At 37.8% G+C, this 23992-nt stretch overlaps 1 protein-coding gene across 1 annotated transcript in view; it reads right to left on the bottom strand.

Moving 5' to 3' along the window:
• The window catches only part of Sorbs2 (sorbin and SH3 domain containing 2), a 134127-nt gene extending 116596 nt beyond the window's left edge, over nucleotides 1–17531 (bottom strand). Inside the window, exon 1 of the mRNA XM_042700277.1 lies at nucleotides 17480–17531. The gene's annotated coding sequence lies outside the window, so the exon portion shown is untranslated. The remainder of the gene's footprint in view (nucleotides 1–17479) is intronic.
• Nucleotides 17532–23992: the final 6461 nt, after the last annotated feature.

Below are 23992 nucleotides of genomic sequence, written 5' to 3'. Positions count from 1 at the left end.
GTTGGTTTCAGATAAGAGTCTCTTGGATTTGTCTGGCCAGGATAGCTTTGAACTTCCATCTTCTGATTAGAGCCTCCTGAATGGCTAGAATAAACATTGTAAGCCACTGGTACCTGCCAAAAATTACTTTCTTGATGATAAGAATCTTTGTAATTTTGCTTGGACGTATTTTTAAAAAGAGAAATGGATTTAAAAATACTTTATGTAGCAAGTAGAAAATTTGTGAAGCTCCATTACTGAAATATAAATCACTGAAAATGTTCACAGTATCTAGATCCTGCAGGAGAAAGTGTGAGTGACAGCTCCCTGCAGTGTCCCCCTCCCCCAGCCTATAGATTTAGAGACAAAGATCATAAAGACTGAAAAATATTAAACATTCAATAGATAGATAACAAATACTAACTTCCCCATAAATGTTGTTGGAAAGTAGTCACCAAGGGCTCATGCCTATAATCCTAGCTACTCAGGAGGCTGAGATATGAGGATCAAAGTTCAAAGTCAGTCCAGGTAGACAAATTTGAGACTCTTACCTCCAATTAACTGGCAAAAAGTTAGAAATAGAGGTGTAACTCAAGTCATAGAGCTCCTGTCTTGAGTAGAAAAGCCAATAGAGAGCATAAAGCCCCAAATTCAAGCCCCAGTACCACTGTATACATGGTGGCGAGCGCGCGCACGCACAAACACACACACACACACACACACACACACACACGGTGTTTTCAAATGAAGGCTTCTCTTAATAGTGACACTTCCTGCTTATTTCCCATGATACTACAGTGAGCAAGCTTAAGTAAGTCACATTTTTCTAGCCTGCTCACAATGATGGTCATTTTCTTTATCAAAATTGCTCCGTAAGAAACCCAAAGATGGGATGTCTATTTATTCCTCTTCATAGCACAAAAAAATAGACACTCTTTTTGTATGGGAGGGTTTCAAAGGAGAAGTTTCTCAGAACAAATGTTTATGGTCCAGAGTATGAACTCTTTTAAGCAACAGCAGTATCACTGGCTGTCTTCTGTTTCCAGAAAGAAATTGGAATGGTGGACCCTAGTGCCTCTTGCTGGACCAGGCTAGAGCAATAAGCCAGAGCAATGTCATTGATACATACTCATTTTTGTTAAAAGTCCCTTCCACCATATGCCGATGGATAACTGTTTGAAACTAATTGAGTTTCCTCCTCTAGAAAAAGAAATGAAAATGATGACTAATTTTAACTTGTCAAATACATTTGTAGGATACTTAGAAATGGTTCTGATAAACAGTGCCAAAAACACTACATCTACGTGATTTAAAAAATGAATGCTTCCTTGGTACTAAAACATGTGAATAGTATCCAAATCATTTTAATTGAGTCCTTATCTTGTTTTGGTCATTCATGCAAATGAATTCTCTATTTAAGGTCTTTTTTTATCAACATGTTAAGATGAAATGAATTATTCTGGAGTCATATCGTTGTTGTTTTCTTAACTGAACAGATGGCTGAATAAAATCTGTGCTGATTTCATCTTCATTTGATGCATTAAGGCTCTGAGCAGCAGCTTTCTGGGAATGAGTAGAAGGCAGTTTTGATTGACTGGTCTTACCAGCACACCAGACTGCGGGGGGCAGAGAAGAAACCCACTGGGAGAAAATGCCAGAGAAGGTGAGGTTGCTGTGATGTAGTCCACCCCTGAGTGACAGATGTCCCTCTATATGAGAGAGGTGGAAATAGGCTTCCTCAGCAAAGTAGCAAGATGATTGTAATCACAAATGACTTCTAATTGTGACTGGGTTTTTTTTTTTTTTAAAGAAGATGCTAACACTCTTCAGTATCTTTTACATAAAGTCACCTATGCTTGGGATGCTTTAGTGCTTATTTTTTGATGCCATCATCAAAAACATGTTCTGCATATTGAAAGGAATGAGTGGTCAAGTCTGAGAGCTCTGTTGGCTTTGAACTTACAAGTTTCATGCACTTACACTCAGCCCCGTAAATTATTCCCTGAGAGTAATCTTCAGTGGGTTGCTAGGAGATGACCAGTTTGTGTTCTCCTTTGATTATAGGGCCTAACTGCCCCACTGTCATAGTGCCAAGAAAAAAAAAGTGATGGCTTAACATTATTTTTTCCTATTGCTTGCAGTGAGATATTAAAACTCAGGCTGCTTTGCACAAAGGGAGGAATCTGAGAGCCATCAATACCTATAGGAGAATTTGAACTGTTAGCTGACCAAGGCCACTTTCTTTCAAAAATTGCCCAGTGTTCAACATCTTTTACTAATGTATTAATACATGTTAATATATAAATCAAACTAATCATCTGCTTTGGTCATTTCTTAAATTACTACTAATAGGAGGCTTCTGGTTTAAAAGAAGAGCATATGTAGAGAGAGAGAGAGAGAGAAAGCATATGTATGGATATATATATAGAGAGAGAGAGGGAGAGAGAAACTTATAAATGTCAAAGGATAAAGTGGCTCCAACCAAGGACTGTAATTAGCTCAATTCTTTGGACTGAGTTAAAATAATAGAAGATTGACTTTCCTGGCCTCAAGACCAGAGCTTACTTCATATGAATGTATGTACATACAGTTTCCTGTACATGTACAGTTATGAGATATGTAATTCTTTTTTTTGTGATAGCCAACAATGGTGAAATGACTAAAAGTGACAACCTGAGCTTTAATCATAACTTTGTTGCTTGCTAGCTTCTGGACTTGAAGTGAATTAGTTCTGTGCTCAGTTTCTGTAATTCTAAATAAGATATGATCTATGTGAGAACTGGATAACACACGGTATGTGATAGAGAAGAATCTGGCACATAAAGTAAAGGAATAGAGTTATGTGACTGTTAGCATTATTGGCATTATTTTACAGACCCTAACTGCAACTCCCAAGAGGCAGAGGATCTGTTGTATGCCTCTGCTATTGGAAAGCCCTTGGTACTAGAAGTTTAGATAAATAGAATATGGTAGCTATAGTAGGAAAAAGTTCAAGTTCAAGACAAAATGGAAAGCTTTTCTTCCCCCTTTGGTTTTGTTAATTGCTAACCACTTTATTCAATTAGAATTACAAATTTTCTGTATATTCACCTGGTTTCTGAGCATGTGCTACGTGCAAGGACACACATTTATTCCACCTAAAAGTCTTCTGTTGTCCTGAGCATCAAAAAACAAAGAAAACTTCTCTCAGTTTGGGAGAGAAGCCACCCAGTGGTTACTTGGGTGGATATCTTAGTTATTGTTCAACTTCTGTAATTTTTTTCCTTATTTGAAGTAGGAGAGACATGATTAGATGGTATGTCTTTAATTTTTATAATTTTATAACCTAACTTTACAAGGTCAATTTCTTTGTGGGTTAGCTGTAAGCTAACCTGAGTAAAAACCCAGTTACGAACCAGGAACAGTTGGATCATGTATTTTTGCTCTATAAAGGATTCACACCCTCTCTCTACACAAAGGTTTCATGAAGCCCCAGTTCACTCAATCACTCTCAAATGGAATATATTTCTCAAAACATCAGCTTGTCTATTGTCAATTATATACAGAAAGATATGACATCATGTCATCAAATTAAAAACAGCTCTGACAAATCATTTCCTTTGAAATGACCAAAAAGAAAGAAGAGGCAACTGTAAAGGTTGGAGGCATGGCTTGATGTGTAGAGAACCTGTCTAGCAAGCATGAAGCCATGAGTTCAAAAGAGAAATTTATACTTCCTGGTTTGGAGAAGCAGTAAGATATGAGCTGTAGTTCTGAATTAAAGTGAGAAAACTCTCTGAAGCACAGGGTAAGCAGACCTGCCAATATTATTTTTATAGAGACTTTTAGGCCAGGGTGACTGTATTATTACATGTAATACAGGCTAGGCAGTCTATACTAACACAGTTCAGACATTTTTTTCTCCTCCAGCATTTGGTTGTTTGTTATATGATCTACAGAGCAATCATTATAAGGATCAGTTTCTGTAACTCCATTCCTTAACCTACTTTTCTATTGTAAATAAACAAAATGGGGGAAAAAAAGACAGTGGGATAAAGTGGCACACTTCAAGAAAATTTGTCTTGATATTTTGGTGGCAAGCATAATCAAATTAATAATATTTGGCTCTGACTAGCTTAACATAAGGTGTCAGTTTCTAGCTACACATGAGTATCACTGGACAAGGTGAGAAGTTTTCCTTTGACTATTGAAATCATTCAGCATGCATTCTAAATCAGCAAAAGCCCTAGTAATAGTAATGCAGACCAAGAACTCATTGCTTATATAGAGCTGGGTTCTGTAGCCGAGAGAGCTGATTTTCCTCAGATACCCAATCTCTCCTAACCTTATTTAAAGAAGTTTTATCTGGGCACATGGCTTCACCCAAGCTAAGATAACAGTTCTCAATTTCTCTTACATTGTGACCACATTTTTGCCAGTGCGCAGGAGAGGAAGTGAGGCTTGTGCCTTCCAGGACAGCGTGGCCTTAACTGGGAAGGGTCACGGCTCCTCCTTTTTCCTCCTCATTTCTGCTAGCTGGAATGTAGACTTAATGTTAAGATCCAGAGTAAGATACTGGCCACAAAAAAGAAGACTGTCAAGAGTGGAGGAAGGCAGAATGATGAATGGAAGGAGCAAAGGCTCCCTGGAAATTGTACAGCTGCCATCTGACTGTTAAACCACCGATTTCTACTTCCACATGAGTGAGCAGGAAAGATCTCTCTTCCTTAAGCCTCTGTTACATGGTATTTCAGTTTTAGCAGCTGACATTTTACCCCGCTGGTGTCATGCCACAGCTGGAATTCAGAAAATGATAACGATTCCAATAAATGTATGTTTTGTTGTAAGGAAAAAGTGGCCAATTTCATACTAAATTTTGTTTTCCTTCTGTTACAAGCTGGCTGAAATGTTGATTATTAAATATATTCCTGGTGACACTAGAACTCAAGAATAATGTGATAAAATTGTTTTCACTTGCTTAGTCCTAGATCACCTCATCTACACCTCATTCAAAGATCTTATTTCCTCCCTACTTTGGTCCCTCCATCTTCTCCTCCTGCCATGTTTCCTTCCCTCATTCTCTTTTATCTTGCTTTCTTCCCTCCTTCCCTCCATTGACTCTTACAAGTTAGGCTGTGGTATCCTGGAAGGCACACATATCATTTCCTCTCTTGTCCAGTGGCTTACATGTGGCCACAAAGTAAGAGAAACTGAGAACTGTAATCTTAGCTTGGGTGAAGCATTCTATATATAACGCCCAGTGTCCTGGCAATAAAGAAAATAGGACAAGGTTAAACTTTTTGCACATTTTCTAAAATATTCCAAGGCTATATCTTGGCAATAAAAATTAAGTGGAGTCTTTCCTATATCTAAGAGGCTAGCCTAGGCCCCAGTGTTACACTTTGTCAATCAATCTTATGTGCTGGATGACATTTTTCTTATCAGCTTAAAAAATTAGGTCTTGAGTATGCGCTCTATGGAGTTTTTGAAAGCTATTTATGTTATCATCCTACAGAAGGAGCTGCGGTTTTTCAGAGTGGAGGTGTTGGTAATCTATCTCTTGAAGTGGGACAGGGTGAGATGAACCATAGAGGACCAGGACTTAGGAAGCTTTGATTCAAGTCCTGGCACTGATATGTGTCTTTGGAACTTGTTTCCCTAGGTATTAGATGTTTTCACTTTTGCGGTGGGAATGATCCTGAAGTTCCCAGTGTGCCTACCTGTGGGACTGTTCCAAGGACTTTGCAAGATAAAGTACAGCTTATTGCAACACACACACACACACACACACACACACACACACACACACACACACACACACTACATGGAAGGCTAACTTCCTGACTCATTCTATACCCCCTACTCTTTAACAAGGAAAGATATAAACGTTTGATCTGTTATCTCTGCAGACAAGCCTGCCTGGTGATTGGCCAACCCTTGCCCTAACTTCCTGTGGGAACAACAGCACAGGTAGCCGGAAGCCTTTGAAGCTCCATTGGCAAACTCTTTGGAGCAGTCTGTGAAAGTCTTAATCCCTCCCCCCACCCTTTTTTTTTTTATATCACTTTCCATTGGCATTTTGATTCCAATGGGAAATGCAAACAGACTAGAAAGAAAACATGACAGGAAAAATAGTTTTTTTTTTTTTCTGGTCTAACCAGACAATGAACCCTAGACCACATTTTCAGAGAAACCAAATAATTTACTGTAAAGTAGAAGAAAATACCCAGATCTTTCTGCACAATAGAATGTCTTCTGTTTGAACATGCACTGGGTGAAAGGAGAAAGCAAGGGTTGTTTGAGGAGAGTAAGTAAATCACTTTAGGAATGACCCCATGCCAGACAACTGAAGTCTCCTAGAAATTACAGGCTTTTGTTCACTATAATCAAACACTGGGTTGCTCAAATTCCAAATCACTTAGAGAAAAATATCATGAAGGATTGTAATTTTTCTCTAAAACAACCTTTACAATGTGTAATAAAATGTAATAAGGACGAAAAAAAAGAGGAAAGTTCTTTAGGTGTTAGCCAAAACAAAAATTTAAGTCCCAAGACATCACCTATATCAACACCATTTATATAGGTGTTAGCCAAACAAAAATTTAAGTCCCATGGCATTACCTATATGAACACCATTTATACTGCGGGTTCAGGAATGTTAGAACAAATAGAACTTCAGAACCGTCCACAAATACTAATGGACGAGGCATCATGGGTTGGAATGGATGAAAAAGCCAAGACCATGTGTAAACTTCATTTCTCTATTAGGAGAGGAATATCAGGGATTGATGTAATTTCAATTCTGCTTAAAAATACAAAAGCATCTATGAAGTCTAACGAGATGAGAGTTGTTTCTTTCTATTTTGAGAGCTTACATTTTTTTTATTGTCAAGGTGATGTACAGAGGGGTTACAGTGGTATAAGTAAGGTAATAAGTACATTTCTTGTCAAAATTGTTACCCCTTCCCTCATTTTTCTCCTACTTTCCCCCAAGTTGTACAGCTCATTTCCAACGTATTGTCGTGTGTATGTCCCTGTTGCATTGATTACCCGCTCTTCCTTTGTCTCACCATTTTGTTGTTCCTCTTCCCTTCCCCATGTCAAATAAAGCTATATACAATACCAGGGTAGCAAAATCAAATACAGTGACAACACAGCATATACCATAGGGGGAATAACATACAAAGGAAACAAAAAAAAATCACATAGTACATTAAAATCAACAACAAAGAAAAATCTCTGTGTCCATGTTTGGGGATCATTTCCCTTAGTGTCATCTTATACGGTCATATGTACATAGCTATTGAGCTATTCTGCTCATCTGCTAAGATTATCTTAGACATATACTAATTATTGCAAATAAGGGAAACTATGGGACCTATGCAAGAGTTCTTCTTTCTTTGGATCACAAAGATTCATCTGTTCTGATTTCTCATTGATATATGGAGGTATTTAATTAAAAAGTGGAATTATTTAGAAAACATTCTGCAATTCATTCAAATGGTGTTTAACACAAAGCAGCTGTATTGTCTTTCACTGGGTATTTTTAAAGGTGTGAAAACTCTGACTATCCCTTCAGGCTTTGTAGAATGGTTCTCTGCAATAAATCTGTGTTTGGTGGTATGGTCGATGTTAAAATAAAATCAACAGTGGATCCTCAAATGATAGAATTTGGCGAAAACTTGATGACAGTGTGAGGCCCCGGGATCCCATAAGCATCTTCTTCCTTCATCTTTACCCTTGGACCTGAGATCCGTCTCCTTTTTCCTGGAATTTGGAGCAGGAACCTCAATATTACTGTTCATATCAAATGTCTACTCACCAGAAGCACATAAAAGTTTTCTTAGCGTTCCTTTTATGTTATTCAAAACGTTAGCCAACGTTGCCCAGTGAAAAAAATCACCAGTTTTCTAAATTAAATATAATTTTATTTTATTTAGTAGTAGATGTGGCTTAAGAAAAACATCGGAGAAATTAATGCAATTCAGAGCCAGTAAAGCTATGTTGTTCGTTGGGCATGACTTTGGCCTTACAGACAAGCACCTGGAATAACACAGGTGCCTTCCTGCTGGTGTGCACAGGAACCATTTCACTGAAAACACAAAGACAGGACTCTTTTGCTCTATCTCCCTTCCCTTCAGAAATTTGAAAATGATCTTCTGTTTTGGGGGAAGTAAATGCCCTTATTATCCATTATGAAACACATAAAGCAGGAATTTATTGATGTACTTTTTGACCAGGGTCTTACTATGTAACTCAGGCCTACCTCTAACATGGATTCTTCTTCTGTCTCAGTCTTCATCACTCCTGGCTTGAGAATATGTTTTAATGAAGTAAAGCCTTAGCAAAATACATTTAATAGAGCTAAGCAACTCCAGTACTTCCAAACACATTACTTATTTTAAGCTTCTCTTAGTTTGCCCTGTACATACAAAACAGATGCTTAAAACCTAAAAAGCAATAATTTTCAACAACAACTTGTTAGTACCTGTTACTCCAAGCTATTTCTCTCCTTTCTTCCGTATACCAACATCTTTATAGTTGAATGGCAGGGAAGGTTTATGAGGATATAATAAATTATCTGTTCCTAATTCAATTTCCAAGTGGAGTTAACAACCCAGAAACTTTAGCATCATAAAGATCTCTCTTTTTTTTTTTTTTTTTTAAAAAGCCTATACATACTCTCTTTCATTCCAGCTTTGGCTTTTTATGATGCTTAGGTGTTTTGAAGGAGAACATATAATAAATTTAGATCTTAAACTGTGAGGGGATTATTTCTACATGTTTTACTGAATACTTTGGATGGTTTCTTTCACACTGAAAATAGAAAGAAAGGAAACACTTCTATCTAATAGTCTTCATAGCCATGAGATGCTTCCTCAATGCTGATAATTTCCTAGAATATTCTGATACCTGTACAATTGTCATGTACCCAATTCTCCTAGTGAGCCAATAGATGATCAGATTAACAGTCTGTCCTTGAGACCTTGAATAGGTATGCCTAATTAAATTTCTTTTCCTCATTGACATACTGTTGTACAAGAGTTCTTCCTAAAACTTTGCCAATTAGGTCACTCCATTCCAGGGTCTTCCTGCTGTGCTTCTAAGCATATACCATAACCTCAAGGCTGCCTCATGATGTGGCTTCTTTGTCCCTTTTCAGTACCATATTCTACCACTTCCCATCATTCAGCTCAGTCTGTCTGTTACTCTTCTTGAGCATCTTCATGGGCTTTTCGATTTAGAATTGCTTTAGCCTTTTTATTCAATCAAATTCTATATTTACTCCCATATTGCTATTTTTCTATCCTTAGAAATGCTTCCTCTAAGCAATGATAGAATATTTATTTCCTTTATGTCTGTCTTTTCTCTGTAATTTCTGTGAAAATGAAGGATAATTTCCTTTTACCATCTATCTCTCACTCTGACTTCAGTGCCTTGCATCTCTTGACATGCTCAGTGCATTAAAAATCATCTATAAAATTGTGTGGTCAGTTTATATGTTAACAAAGAGCCTTTTGAAAGTAGTTATGGTAAATCTTTGACTAGTTTCATAAAAAGATCTTGGTCTGTTTTTGAGCATTTCTCTTGTTAATATTTACTTTGAACTTCAGCCTTTTGTAGGTCAGCAGTTACCTGCCTATAATCCAGTAGTTACAAAAGGATCAGAAGTATCTGGCAAAAAGCACCATAATGAGAGGTCATACTTTAGAATGATTACCAGATGTGCTGGATATTCTAACTACTCATTTGTGTTCAACAGAGAAGCTGCATTTGACAGTGTAAGTAATGGTAGCTTTCTAATATTTGCCATGAAAATTCTATGCCAAAGGTTAAAAAAAAAGTCACCATTAGAACATCCAAAACTAGCTTCTATGGGAGCTTCCTTGAGGAAGTTATTGTCTAGAATCAGTCTGTTTTTTTATTATATATTTGTCTGTCTGTCTGTCTGTCTGTCTGTCTACCTACCTTTCTATTGTTTAGGGTAGAACTCAGGGCCGCATTCTTACTAGGCAATTACTTAACCATTAAGCTACAACCTTACCCCATTTTGCTTTAGATTTTTTTTTGCGATCTTCCTACCCCACTCCCTGTGTTGCTAGGTTTATAGGCATCCCAAACCACACCCGGATTGTTCTCTGATTAGGATTTTTTAAAACTACTTTTTACCCATACTGGCTTCCTACCACGGTCCTGGTTCTTCTATGTTTGCCTTAAAAGAAGCTGTGAATATAGGAATTAGCCACTGTACCTATCGCTGAGAAAGTTAATCTCTTGAGTCTTAATTTACTCACCCATGCCCTTGTGAATAATAACTTTGTCTTGTAAGAATCCTAAAAGGTTATTAATCAAAATTCTGTCTTTGTGCTTGGTTCATCAGAAGCACTGATTAGAAACAAATATCTCCTGTTATTGCTATTGTTCATATAGTACTTGCTGCTATTGCCATTAATTTCAGGCTTATTATTTCTGTCATTTGATCTTATCAATTAAATTACCACGGGCATCTTTTAATTAGCTTTCCAGTCTCTTCTCTCCTTGTCTTACTCTCTGTTTTCATGCCAAGCTGAAGTTTTAAGGTTAGTATTTTGAAAAGGACTTGCTATTATCTATGAATAAATTCCAAGTCAAGTTCAACACAGTATATAGTCCCAAACCTAATTTTCAAGCCATTATTCCTGATTTCTACTCTCATATTTTATTCTACAGGACATTATTTGCTGCCTTTCTTAATACATCTTTTATGCTTTAACCTTCATTTGAGTTTAATCAGCACGTCTCACCTGGGTACCCATGAAAGGTTTGGCTTTAGGGGTGAAAGTTCCTGTGTTGTAGGAAGGAACACAGTGCTGGTGTGGCAAAACAAATATGATTTTAAGTCATCCTTGTAATAGAATTTTCTTTGTGATATGATATAATGTGATACAATAGGATCACTACTAACTGCTTTTAAAATCACATACATTTTTAGAAGTTCATTAAATTAACTCCCATCCATTTCTCTTCTCTTTAAATGAACACAGCACCTTGTCTTTACCATTTCATCTGGTCTAACTTTGTGTTTCTATTTTCTTGAGAGCAGGAACATGATTTATTTATGCATAGGGGTACATATAATGCACCTTATGCATAGTAGGCTTTCAATAAATATTTGTAGAATACCAAAGGAACATAAATTGTAGATTTTGTTTATAAGCAGGAAAATACTCAAAGTTTCATGGGCTGAACTTAGTCTATACACCTTCCTTGATATGAAACATATAACAGCTTAGTAATCACTTTTAAAAAGTCAATAAACTTGATTTAAGTTAAATGAATAAGGAGATTGATTGATTATTTTCTTGATGTTAACTACTTATTTGGTTGTACAAATATATACATATTAATATATTAGAAAATCATGGAAACTGATACAGGAAAGGAAAGATATAAATATAGAATGGGAGTCTGAACACTGGCCAGGGATTTCAGAAATAGAAGGGGCAGAAATTTGTCTGGGAGGGGAATCTGTTTTTAGCACATTTTGGCCATGCATCTTTAAATATGAGACACATTTCTGGAAAGAACATAGGGTCCTGTGGAGAAAGGATTGGGTTGCTTTGTATTATATTTACTTGAGACCATTATAGGGAATCAACAAAAGTGAGAAGGGAAAGCAAAATCAAATGTGTTTGGTTTTAGCAATGGTAAGTGTTTTTCTTACAGATTAGGAGCTGGAACAGATGTCTCCACAAAAGCAGCAACATCTGAAAATACACACACACACACACATAACACAACATACACACACATTATCATCTCTCTGTGCAGCACTGTTTCCATGGTTACTAAATGAGTTACTCACTTCAGTCAGCATCAATGTGATATAAACAGCCTCAGCCAACTGAGTTTTCATCCTCTCTGAAAAGTGGACAGAGTACTAGAGAATGTCCATAGTTAACACGAATGATGCTACTGCTTAGTTGGACATAATGATAGCTCATCAAATGCAGCAATTGGCTTTTTACTGCACTCATGTGTAGGACGTTTATAATAAGCATCTCTGGTTTGATTAAGTCAATGCCTTTTGCTTATTTAAAAATTTATAAAAAATTTAACAGTTTTGCTTAAAAGTTATTAAATTTCCTATTGTGAGATTGTGTTGATATAAAAATTAAAAGTCAGAGCATGAATTTTACTTCATTAGGAAGCAAGCCTTGATCCTAAAGATTATTAACTATTACATAAAAACAAGACATGATTTCCAAAATGCTTCATGAGTAGGCCTATTTTAACAAAAACAATGTTTGCTCCAGATTTTAATGTAAAGCAAGATAAATAGCTTGTTCATGAAGAATTAAGGCCCAGAAAAGCACACTTGGGACACCATTTTGAATTAGTAGTTAATGATTTTTGTCCTCTTTGATGACTGACTCATTGCAATCTGATGGCATAAACCAATGCTTATGGTATAGTTCTCGACTAAGGGTCAGATATTGACCAACACCATGCTGGCCTTCTTGTAATTAATTCAGTCTTTATTAAACCTGTGCAGAAAAACTTCTGGAGAGATTACTAGCATGATCAAATTATATTAAAAAGCTTTTTATTCCCCAAACAAAAAGCTTGCTTTCTGGACATGTGTTTCTATCTGGAAGAACCAGGAATAGGATTAAGGTTCTGTCTTCCATTATGGAAACAAGAGGTTTTACTAAAGAAGCCATGCTGAAAAAATCTGGGGAGCAACTAATGCTTCCAGCTCTAGTTCTACCATTTGTCACCTAGAAAATGTAGTGGCTAGTAAGATTATTTTAGGGGGACTGCCAACCCAATGGGCTTTATGGTTAACATTTGCCTTCTGTATGTAGCTAGTTGTCATAAAGCAATGCACAGTATGCCAATTATTTTAATCAGAGCATCATTCCTATTTCTAAAGTTAATCAGGGTATTCTTATATCAAGAAGATAAGAAATTAAAGTGTGGTGCCACTTAATGGTACCCAGGTTTCTTATGAGATCAAGGGGCTACTTACTACACTAATGAGGAATCTAGGCCCTGGTTTCTTGCAAGAGTAGTTCATGAAATCACATTGCTTTCATTGCTTTGGAGAAAGTTAGTCCAGATAAAAACACCATGTCTGCAACATGAGGAGGTAAGGATGATGACCATGTGGCCATGTGGCTCAGAGTTTCCCCTGCAGTGAGGTGGACTCATCAGGAGCTAAACATATATTTTCTGTGGGTACTAAGTGGAAGAGTGAATGGAAGCCTTCCCAGCTTTCCTTCTTTTATGGTAAAATAGAATATTTGCCACTAGTTGCCATGAGGATTAAATGACACATGAAAAGCATTTAGCACAGAAAATGATATGGGATAAGAATTCTTTTTTTGGGGGGGGGAGGGTTGGGTTGTGGGGCCTGAACTCTGGGCCTGGGTGCTGTCCCTCAGCTCTTCAGCTCAAGGCTAGCGCTCTACCACTTGAGCCACAGGGCCATTTCCGGCTTTTTTTTTCTTTTTGCTTATGTGGTGCTGAGGAATCGAACCCAAGGCATCATGCATGCAAGACAAGTGCTCTACCACTGAGCCACCTTCCCAGCCCTGGGATAAGAATTCTACAAGTGATCATTGTTCACTTTCCTTCAGGTAGGCTACAGTTCTGATACATAGAAACTGCATCTTTTATCTTACTCTCCTGCATTTTCTTGCATAGTCCAGGATAAGTTATACCACTCTTTAAAAGTTAAACCTCTTGATCCGGATAGAGCTGCTAAAAGCTGTTAAGCCTATGTGTAGGGTGAAAAGGTAAGGGACTACAGCTTTTTCATTGATTCTCTATTCAGTTCTCTCAGAGTCAAATTCCCCTTTAGCGACCAGAATAAGATGCCCTTCTGGATTTTCTCTTGTAGTTCTTTTCTTTTGTTTGTTTGTTTAACCAAAGAGCAAAACTGGATGCATAGGGCCTACTCTGTCTGCCACATCCTTATGTTAAACTCATTTAGGATAACACCCTTCACCATCCAGTCAATTGGGAACCACAGCTCTGTAACACATGAGTCATAAGTTCTTAGGGCTCATTAATTCTGGAAAATAATTCAGTTATCTTTTGCTTACATCCTTCATTCTCAGTCTGTGAAAGACAAGGAACAATGCAGACTTTCAATTTTCTGGAGAAGGGCTTTGTTAGGTTTTGCTTTTACTTAGTCTAATGACCTACAATCCAGATGGTTTTGTTTCCAGTGAGCATAATCATTTTCTTTGTAGAAAAAAAACTCTAGCCGGGAGCCGGTGGTTCATGCCTGTAATCCTAGCTACTCAGGAGGCTGAGATCTGAGGATCACCGCAGGAAAGTCCGTGAGACTCTTATCTCCAATAAACCACTTGAAAACCGGAAGTGGTTCTGTGGCTCAAGTGGTAGAGTGCTCGCCTTGAGCTGAAGAGCTGAGGGGCAGCACCCAGGCCCAGAGTTAAGCCCCACAACCGACCAAAAAAAAAAAAAAAAGCAAAAAAACCTCCAAACACAGTATTTCATGTATAGTACAATTTATGTAAGTTTTCCCCCAGGGAGTTGAAATAGCACTGAATGTGGAAGAGTTTCTAGTTCCTTTAATATCAGAAGATGTCAGCTGTCAGTAGTCTATCCTTAGAGATGTAATTTACTTTGATACTGGCTAATTTCCTGCATAGATAATAAATTAAAAATTTCAAAGAACAGGGGCTGGGAAGGTGGCTCAGTGGTAGAGCGCTTGCCTTGCATGCCTGAGGCCCTGGGTTCGATTTCTCAGCACCACATAAGCAAAAAGAAAAAAGCCAAAGTGGCGCTGTGGCTCAAGTGGTAGAGCGCTAGCCTTGAGCTGAAGAGCTGAGGGACAGCACCCAGGCCCAGAACCTGGCTTGTCTATTGTCAGGTAAGTAGGTAAAAGTCATCATGAAACCAGGGAAAGGTTTCTTCCTGACTGGGCTGTGGATCAGCACTTGACTCTTCTTGATAAAGTAATGTTAATTAATATATGTTTACTGACCACTTCCATAGAGACCATCAATCAGTACATTTTCTTCTCTTGGGAGAAAATAACTACTGTCTCTCACTACTTTGTAGGTTTCTCTCATGGCCAATCAGCCCTAAGGAAATGGTTTAAACAAACTTTAAAAACTTGAAGAGGTTAATTTTAATACTTTCCTTCACCAATGATACACAGAGCTCACTTGAATACAGTCTCATCCTGACAGATTCAAATACAGAGACTCTAATTCTTCCCACCTAAAATAGGAGGAGCTGGAACTTAGAATAGAGCATTGCTCCAAATGGAAAACAGCTCAGCTGGTTAATGCAAATGAGGAATTTCAATTGGCTTTGAGTGTAGCATAGGCAAAATAACTACCTCACAAATCACTTTCTCTCAGATACACTGAGAAAAATGTTTATGAAATGTCTCTGCAGTATTATATCTAACTAAGGCTCTTGGTATTTCTTTTTCAGTAGGATTATCTTTGTCCTTACATAAAAAACAGATGCAATAACCAAGAGCTGACTTCTAGAAAGTGCCCTCTGTCACTCACTTACTCTCTTTCTCAATATTTATTCAAATCCAGATGCAGTTGGAAGACTAAAAATATCACATAGATTAGCACTGTTGATTACAAACAATCTGACATCTGTGCCCTGATGTCTGACTTTTTCTGAAAAACATACACGTGAAATTTGACTTACAATGGAAGAAGTCAAACTTTCCCTTTCGTAAGTAATACATCAGTAGAAAATGTGAAGTTCAATAGAGACTGGTGACCTTCTAAATTGTTTGCATGGGAGCAAACAACTCTGGTATTCAGTAGCTCTCTAAATTCAGAACAATCAAAGGGCATGTCAGGCAGGAATAAAAACTCATACTTGGAAATAACTATCTCAATTTGGCGTGGGAATAGAAAAAGTGTTGAAATATGACAGAAAGAATGTTAAGCAGAAGAGTTATCAATTACAAGGAGGACCCTCATACCTGGGAAAAAGTGAGTTGTGACCATATATAGATGTTCATAGACATATTTTTAAGGGTTTCTCCATTCCCAGGAAAAGCAAGTGGTAGGATAAAAGGTGAGGTTATTAAGTTATCTGTATGCTGGTGTCACCCACTAATCAGGACTTAGGTTATGCCCTTCCTGGCCCCTGCAGAGTTGGCTAGTTTCATGAATGTAGAAGGGATGAATTGAGTTTGGGGATTGAAAGATGTACTTTGAGTCTGCAATAGACATCTCCTAATTGGAGATGACCCAGTGTCTAAAAGAGGTTGCTCTAGGATGAGTTGTGTCTCCCCCAAAGATATGCTGAAGTCCTAAATCTCAGTCCATGAAAGTTCCCTTACTTGGAAATAGGATCTTTGCAGATACAATCAAGTTAATTGATGACACTCTAGAATTGGGTAAGCCCTAATTCTGAACAATAATATTCTTATAAAAAGAGAGAGAGAGATTTACAAAAAGACAGGTATATGGGAAGAAGGACATGATATGACAACACAGGCAGAGACTGAAGGGATGTCACCCTAAGCCATGGGGGTCAAGGGTCATTGGTTACTACCAGAAGGTTGGAAGAGACAGCCTTCTCTCCCCGAACCTTTAGAGGAAATATCTTCATTTCAGAGTTGTAGTCTTCAAAACTGGAAAATGGTATTTCTCTTTTGTATTAAGTGTTTCTCTTTTGTTGGTAGCCCTAGGAAATTAATATGGTCTCTACTAAGGGCTAAGCTATGGTTTCTTGGCTTCTCTTCTTTGGCATTTCAAAAGAAGAGAAGTGATTTGACCTGAAGAGGTAAGGGAATTAAAGAAAAGGTTTTTCTGGGGGGCAGAGGAAGTAAATTTGGGTAAATTCCTCTTGAGGAGAGTTAGATCAGCAATATGTGACCTGGAATTAGAAGTCTGATACCTAGTCAGAAGTCTGACACTCGGAGTGTGTGTGGTGAAAACACATTTGCATTCCCTATAAAGTGTCAATGAGCAAGAGACATTCTGTGTCATAGGTATAGACGATACAGGGAATGGTCACTATCCAGGAGCCAGAAGAAAGGTGGTTCTGGGATTGGTGGGGTTAGAATACCATTTCTTCCCATTGTGTGTGCCCGGGATGTGGCTTAGATAGGTGATCACTTGCTTAGAATTCATGAAATCCCGGGTTCCACCCCAAGTATGGAAATAACAAAAATTAATGGTTAAATAAAACATGACAAAAGACCCAAAGCAAACAATTACCTGCCCCCTAGACAAATACTTTGAGAAAGACAAAAAAGCAAGTTATCTTGATCCCTCATGCCTGGCCTCCTTCTCCTCCCCGCATGGGTTCTTTTAAATCAAGAATATCTCTGAAGAATCTTGGGACAGAAATTCTGCTGGAAATACCAGAGACACAAATGTCAGAGGGCAGGGGAGGGCACACTCATATTCTTGGGTGCTCACTGTCTTATTTTCTTAACTTTGCCAAGAAATATTTTGTTAAGGTACATGCATGCAATTTCTTCCTGACTTTGTCAACCCCGTACCCCTTGAGGTCAGCATACCTTCTGAAGAAATGCACCCAGATCACAATGGTATATGAGTCTGTTCTATTCTGCCTCTAGAAGAGAAATATTACAGTAAATAGGTATGTGGGCTCTCCCCAATTGCAAAACCTAGCAGACACAGAAGCTCAAATCTGGAAAAAACTTAACTTGACCATGATACATTTTTGTAAACCAAGTTTGAGACCTATTTCCTAGAAAGATATTTTCAAAAAAATAAAAAAAACGAAACACCATATGTAAACACTTGCTATTATTTTTACATTGCTACATGCCACATAAGTTACCATTTAGCAATTATATAGATGGAGATAAGCCAGAGACATTTCACCACTTTGGCAGATTGTGACCTGTTCGGTTGATTCATTTGCTCTCCTCCTTCTCCTTAGTTAATACAAAATCCCCCTAAGAGAGCTTCATGTGTGACCTTAGTTAATACAAAATTCCCATAGGAAAGCTTCATGTGTGACTGATCCTCATGTTAATACGATGGAGCCATGCAGTGTAAAGACTATAGTATTAATATACTCCATCTGTCATATTCATTGCATCTGTGCTTTTTCTAGTCCTTTCCCAATCGGTGTGGAGTGGGATAGGGGAAGAGAGAGTAATACAGGGAAGAAGAGGAAGGAACTGATTTCCCACATCACCTTTCCCAAAGGACTCTCATTGTACACCTCCACTTGGTTCTACCGTGCCTTTCCTCTTCCTAAAGCCAATTTACAATGTCCAAAGGTCCTTGTGTGTCCCCACTCAGCCTAAACATCTTTTCTTGATCATTATGCTAGTTCTAGAGGATCCTTTCTCTATCACTCAAATTTCTATTGTATACACTCTTATCATTCATTAGATGTCACCTGCCAGGGACAGATCTCTGCAGCCTAGGGGGCGGGACAAAAGCTTATCTGACCATTTTAGGCTCTAAGCTGTGCTGATGGAAGGGAAGCTGAGACCACATGACTCTCAGGTAAATTATAAGATACTTTAAACAAGTTTTTTTTTAAAATCTAAATTTAGGTTTGACCCCTGTAGTAGGAACTTGAGACTAGGTAATTAATGTGTCATGGGAAATGAGGCAGCCACTGGGGACCAGAGGAAATTTGTCACAGGTCTTTGTCTCTCTTCTTCAGCTTGTTTCAAGAAATGGCTCTGATTCTTCTTGTGAAAAGCAATGCATGTTTCTGCAGACAAACCAACCTTCGAACAGTAATACATATTCCATTCTGGGCAGAATACTATTTGCAGGTATTTAAAAGTTTGGGAAGGGCAAACTACAAATAATTACATGAGCATAAACCCTGCCCCATCTCCCGAATCTCTTTTAGCCTTTATTCTGCTAAATCTACCTGTTATATAAAAATAATATCAGATCATAATCTCACTGACATATACTTGCTTCTGTGTTATCCTTTATCATTCGTTTGTCATCTCTGGGCTACAGTATTGCTTATATTTGACTGTGTACCTGTGCATGTAAGTGTAATTTTGTTAGCATATAAGGGATCAACATAAGTAGTTTACCAACAGACGATTAAAATTCTGCACCAGGTGCCTTGATGAAATTCCCCTCACTTAACAGTAGCAATTAATAAATATCCTGAAAAACCTTTAGAATTTAGCAAGGTAGTATAATCCTAATGTTGAATTCCCAATAACACAAAGATAGTATTCACTGCGGCCAACACTTCCCATGATTACTATGTGGTAAGTCCCTCTCTAAGATTTTATATTAAACGAGGTTATCCTTCCAACCACAGACAAGGTAAAGCTTATTTTCGCCATCTAAAGATGGATAACAGGGCCATAGCCAGAGGCCAAGTTTACCCAGCTATCAATAGTGGGGTAAGTCTTCTACACCAGCATCCTGGCTTTCAAATCAGTACCAAGAAGTGGCGGTGTGGTTCATGTGGTAGAGAACACTAGCTTTGAGCACAAAGAGGCTCAGGGATAGTGCCCAGCCCCTGAGTTCAAGTTCCACAACTGACAAAAAAAATCTGTTCAAATCAGTGTCAAATTCATTCTGCTATGCTGCTGTCAATGTGATCTATTGTGAGAGTCCCAAGTAGTTTTCTTCAGCATTGCTTTTTGGATACTGAGTCAATGAAAATGAAATCTCTGAAGTAAACTTTGTAGCTTGGTCATCCCACCCACCCCCACTTCAGTGACTAACTTACATGAAAGACTAAGTCTGAGATCATACCAGATTAAAAAGTGTGCATGAACCTAAGGCAATCATAGATCAAAACAAACAGCAAATCAATATTCTCATCAAGTTAAAGGAACTCAGATGACATAAGAATTGGGTCATCTGGACGTTACTGAAGACAGACCATAGGACCCCAGGGCAGGTATTAACAGAAGGAGGATCAAGAAGAGTTGAAGCCATTATGTAGCTCTTGCTATATGCTGAGCTCAGTATTATTTTTTAATGCCTATAACAGCCTAGAAATATCTTTTCTAAATGGAGCCAAAGTTTGCTTCACTGAAGTTATGCAATGTTTTTGAGGCCCAATGCTCATCGGTTTTCCAGAGTTGTTTATGGGGTCTTCTTCCATCCTGGTCCACTCTAACAACCCCTCAGGTGATGCCAGGGTACTCTAAGACTCTGAGCATCATTCATTTGTACTACTACTTTATTTTCCCCAAAGCCATGGTGGAGTAAAAATATGTCATTTATACAACACCCTGCTATATCAGCAATGATCTGGAAGAGCAAAAGCTGATAGCCCATTTAAGGTACATGGAAAAGTTCCCAAACAAGAAGTCTTGACCCATTTTACCACACAATACCATACACAGTGGCATAATTTCTCCCTGTGTCCCATTGCTAATATGTGTATTCCAAGTTAACATCCCAAGTAAAGCATAATTTTTCTAAAAAACAAAAAAGGAGTTCAGTTGTGGGTTGCATTTAGCAACACCTATTAATCTGAGCTTCTTTACCAAACAATAGAAAGCAAGGTAAGAACTGAACATCAAGATCGCCCACAATGTCTCCATTTTCTGTAATTATGTAAGTGCCTGAAAACACTATTTCTTTTGCTGTTTCTAAAGGTAAGATAGAAGGAAGGATTGTTTTTCTAATGACTGTTCTAATTTGGCAATTGAATTCGAATTTCCACTGCTTTCAAGCTTCAGGTTTGGGACTTAAATTAGCTTGTTACAGAGGAGCTTTGGTGGTCCCAGCGTTAGAATTGGCAGGAAGAAAGAAAAGATGGAGAACAAGGGGACCATGAAGAGCTGGGCAGGGGTGGGACAGGAGAAGTCTCCTATTCCCCTAATCAACGGCAAGTTCTTTTCTGCTCTAAATTGTACTGTTTCGGGAGGCTTATATTGTCAGTATCAGAGCAATTCAAAAGAATTAAAAAGGAACAGCAATTGGGAATGGGGAGAAGTGGAAAATGTTGTCAAAAAAATAGAAAGCTTTAAAATACTGTCTAGTCAAAATCGAAGAGTGCCACAAGTCCCCTGAGAGTTCAGATGCATGCTAAGGCTGGTGCACACGGACCCACCCCTTCCAGAAGACTCACATTTTACATACATGGGAGGGCAGGTGTGGGGAATTTAAAGGATTTCCCCAGCGAAATAGTACAGTCTCCACAAAAGCTGGTTCTGTCTACTGTCTAAACAGCTAGACCACATTCTGAGCCCCAAGGTAAAAATGGAAAAAAAATTAATAGGACAGTAAAGTTTCATTTCAGTTAACAGACTTTTCTGTTCTCCACTCAGCAAACAAAAACACACTTTGTTGACTCAAAACAGAGGGCCAAAAGAGTGCCATTCTTTACCCATTGAGAAGAATAAATTCACCGGTTCAGCAAAGCACATACATGAAATATAATCTGAGAGGGAAAGCACTGAGCAGTGGGAAGCTAGAGGCTTCATGAGGAAAAACAACAGTACATGTCTGTGATTTCCAACATGTGTCTTCACTAGTAATTGAATCAAGGCCGTCTGTTTATGCATAGCTTTTAGCAGAGAAAAACTTTACTGACCTAGGAGAAGACATTATCCACCTTTCAAGCAATTTTCGTGTGAATGATGGTATTGTTAACCTCTAAGGGTTATTCAAATATTTTTTTTCTGAGAAACTGGCTGCTTTTGGTTCTTTCTTAAATGTCACATGTTTCAATTTTGTGCAGAATAGATGACAGGCTGGACATTCCAACGGAGGTTTAATTAATTTAACTAATTTCCGTCAGGAGCAGTGGAGTGACAGGACTCAGATGGCTAGTCCATTCCAGCATAGGGATTTTCCTACTTCAATAGCAGTAAAAGCCAAGCATACTGTGTGGTTTTTGTAACTGGACAAGTTTAGAGACATTTTGATGCTCCTGCTCCACCAAGTGTTCATAAAATCTATTTTCTTTCTACTTCATGCCAAAAATGCCACACACACACACACACACACACACACACATCCCTAAATATTTTTCCCCATATCTGGACACATGTCCAAGATTTCTTCTCTTCTAAGAATAAATAATTTTTTTCTGGGTTATAAAAATGCCCACTTGGTCTATTAGATTAAACATATCTTTATATAGAAAAAGCATTTGAAACATCTGCTAGTGAGTCTAAGGAAGGATTCTGGCTCAATATGACTTTGTTAAATTAATTTGGATAAAATAAAAGGTTGGGAAGTCTGTTAGGAACTCAAAGTTCAGGCTTGATTTTTAATCTTCTTAGGTTTGCTTTTTTTCCCTCTCATTGTCCTTACACTATTCCTTTGTATTAGGAAGCATTAAATCAGAAGTAATTCCTGTCTTTGACCAAAATAATTCCCTGGAAACAATACCAATGTAAGGGATCTCTCTGGTTCCATTCTCTAGTTGCTCAGTCAGCTGTGGTTCCAAGAGTTCCACTGTCAGAGTTTCAAAATTTCTAGTATTAAAAAAACTGTGAACTTGCAAATTAGCTGTCAAGTTTAATAGAAAATGAATAGTGCAGCTGAGAGCAGACTTATTTCTACACCTGGTAGCCTATTGATCTTACATCCGGGGTAGAGCACAAAACACTGGAAAGTTAGCAGTTGGTTTGGTATTTTCTTTCTTTTTTAAAAAAAAAAACCAGCTAATTACATTCATCAAGGCAAAAAAGATGAAAGGTAGTATGGTAATTGGATATAAAGGGTGAGATAGCTACCTGCATGGAAAAGAATATCTGTGCATCTAAAATGAGGTAAATACTCATAGAAATAAGCTCAATGGTGTTAGCTCTTATTAAAACCATTAAAGAGAGACAAACTACACTACATATTTAAAGCTTCAAGTTGGGCAACTTGAAATATATTTATTTTTTACGGATAATTAAAGATTAAAAATAAAATTACTATAAGCAGAAAGTATTCTAAGATGGTAGATACTGCTATTTATCCTTAACAGGTTAATTTTTAAAGTCAGTATTTGTTAGCATGTGAAGATGTGTGTGTGTGTGTGTGTGTGTGTGTGTGTGTGTGTGTGTGTGTGTGTACATGTTCAAGAAACAGGGAAAATTTCTAGTCTTTATAAGTGGTGCTCCTTACACTTCTTAGCAGATCTTTGTTCTTTTTTTAAATCTAAAAATGCAACAACATTGTATTTGGAGAACTTACAAGGATAAAGAAAAACATTTCAGATAGAGCTATAAACATTTCAGATACAGCATGTGGAAATATGATTCTGAAATATCATAAAAATTCCTCAAAATCAAAATACTATTAAAAAATCAAAATACTATTAAAGATCAATGATAGCTCAAGAAACTAGAGGATGTGACAAATTTTCCTGCAGTCTGCAACCCACCATCATCCTTCTAGAAATTGTACTAAGTGATTATTTCATCTCTCTCCCATTTTATTTTTCCATAACCCATTCTCCCCTCATGCATGGGGATTGGATATGTACCTTGTGAAACCATTAAGCATCTTAGAAGACTTACGTTTTGTTGAACCAGATCTCCCATGGTAAAATGATAAAATGCAACACAGTAGAAACAGTAAATCAGCATCGTGATGCACCCAGGTCAGAAATAATACCCTTCATTTGCTGCAATTGCTTTAGTATCAGTGTTATAAAAAATAGATGATGGAAAACTGGAGCTCTGGGCAGAAACAGAAGTCTGCTGTGTGTGGCTTGCACAGGAACAGAGCAGACAGAAATGGTGGTCTTGTCTATTCCTCAATCTTAAGGCTTGTCTGTGCTGACAAGTAGCAGCCCATGCAGTATACACATCTGTCAGGGATTTAGCACTGTGGGCACAGGCAATGCCTGATTCAATTTACATAAATGGCAGCGAGCTAAACATACACACTCCTGCTAGAATTTAATGAGCATGGAATATCACTGTACAGTGGTCAGGCCAAGTTCTTTAAGGCTTGGGTTTTCCTGTTTGCTTTTGCAAAAACATAATTTCCAACCGAAGAATGTGCTATGGGTATGGCTTAAAGAAAGTTGAAAGTCAGTGACATAAAGGCTTAAAGTTTTCCCCCATCTCCAGGTGGTATGGAATAACTCTGGGAAGCCAAAATATATA

This window comes from Dipodomys spectabilis, unplaced genomic scaffold (genome assembly GCF_019054845.1).
Source record: "Dipodomys spectabilis isolate Male_0828 unplaced genomic scaffold, ASM1905484v1 ptg000009l, whole genome shotgun sequence".
In the NCBI taxonomy this organism is placed as follows: Eukaryota; Metazoa; Chordata; class Mammalia; order Rodentia; family Heteromyidae; genus Dipodomys; species Dipodomys spectabilis.
Note: the sequence above shows the minus strand (reverse complement) of the source record. Positions and strands in the feature narration are given on the sequence as shown.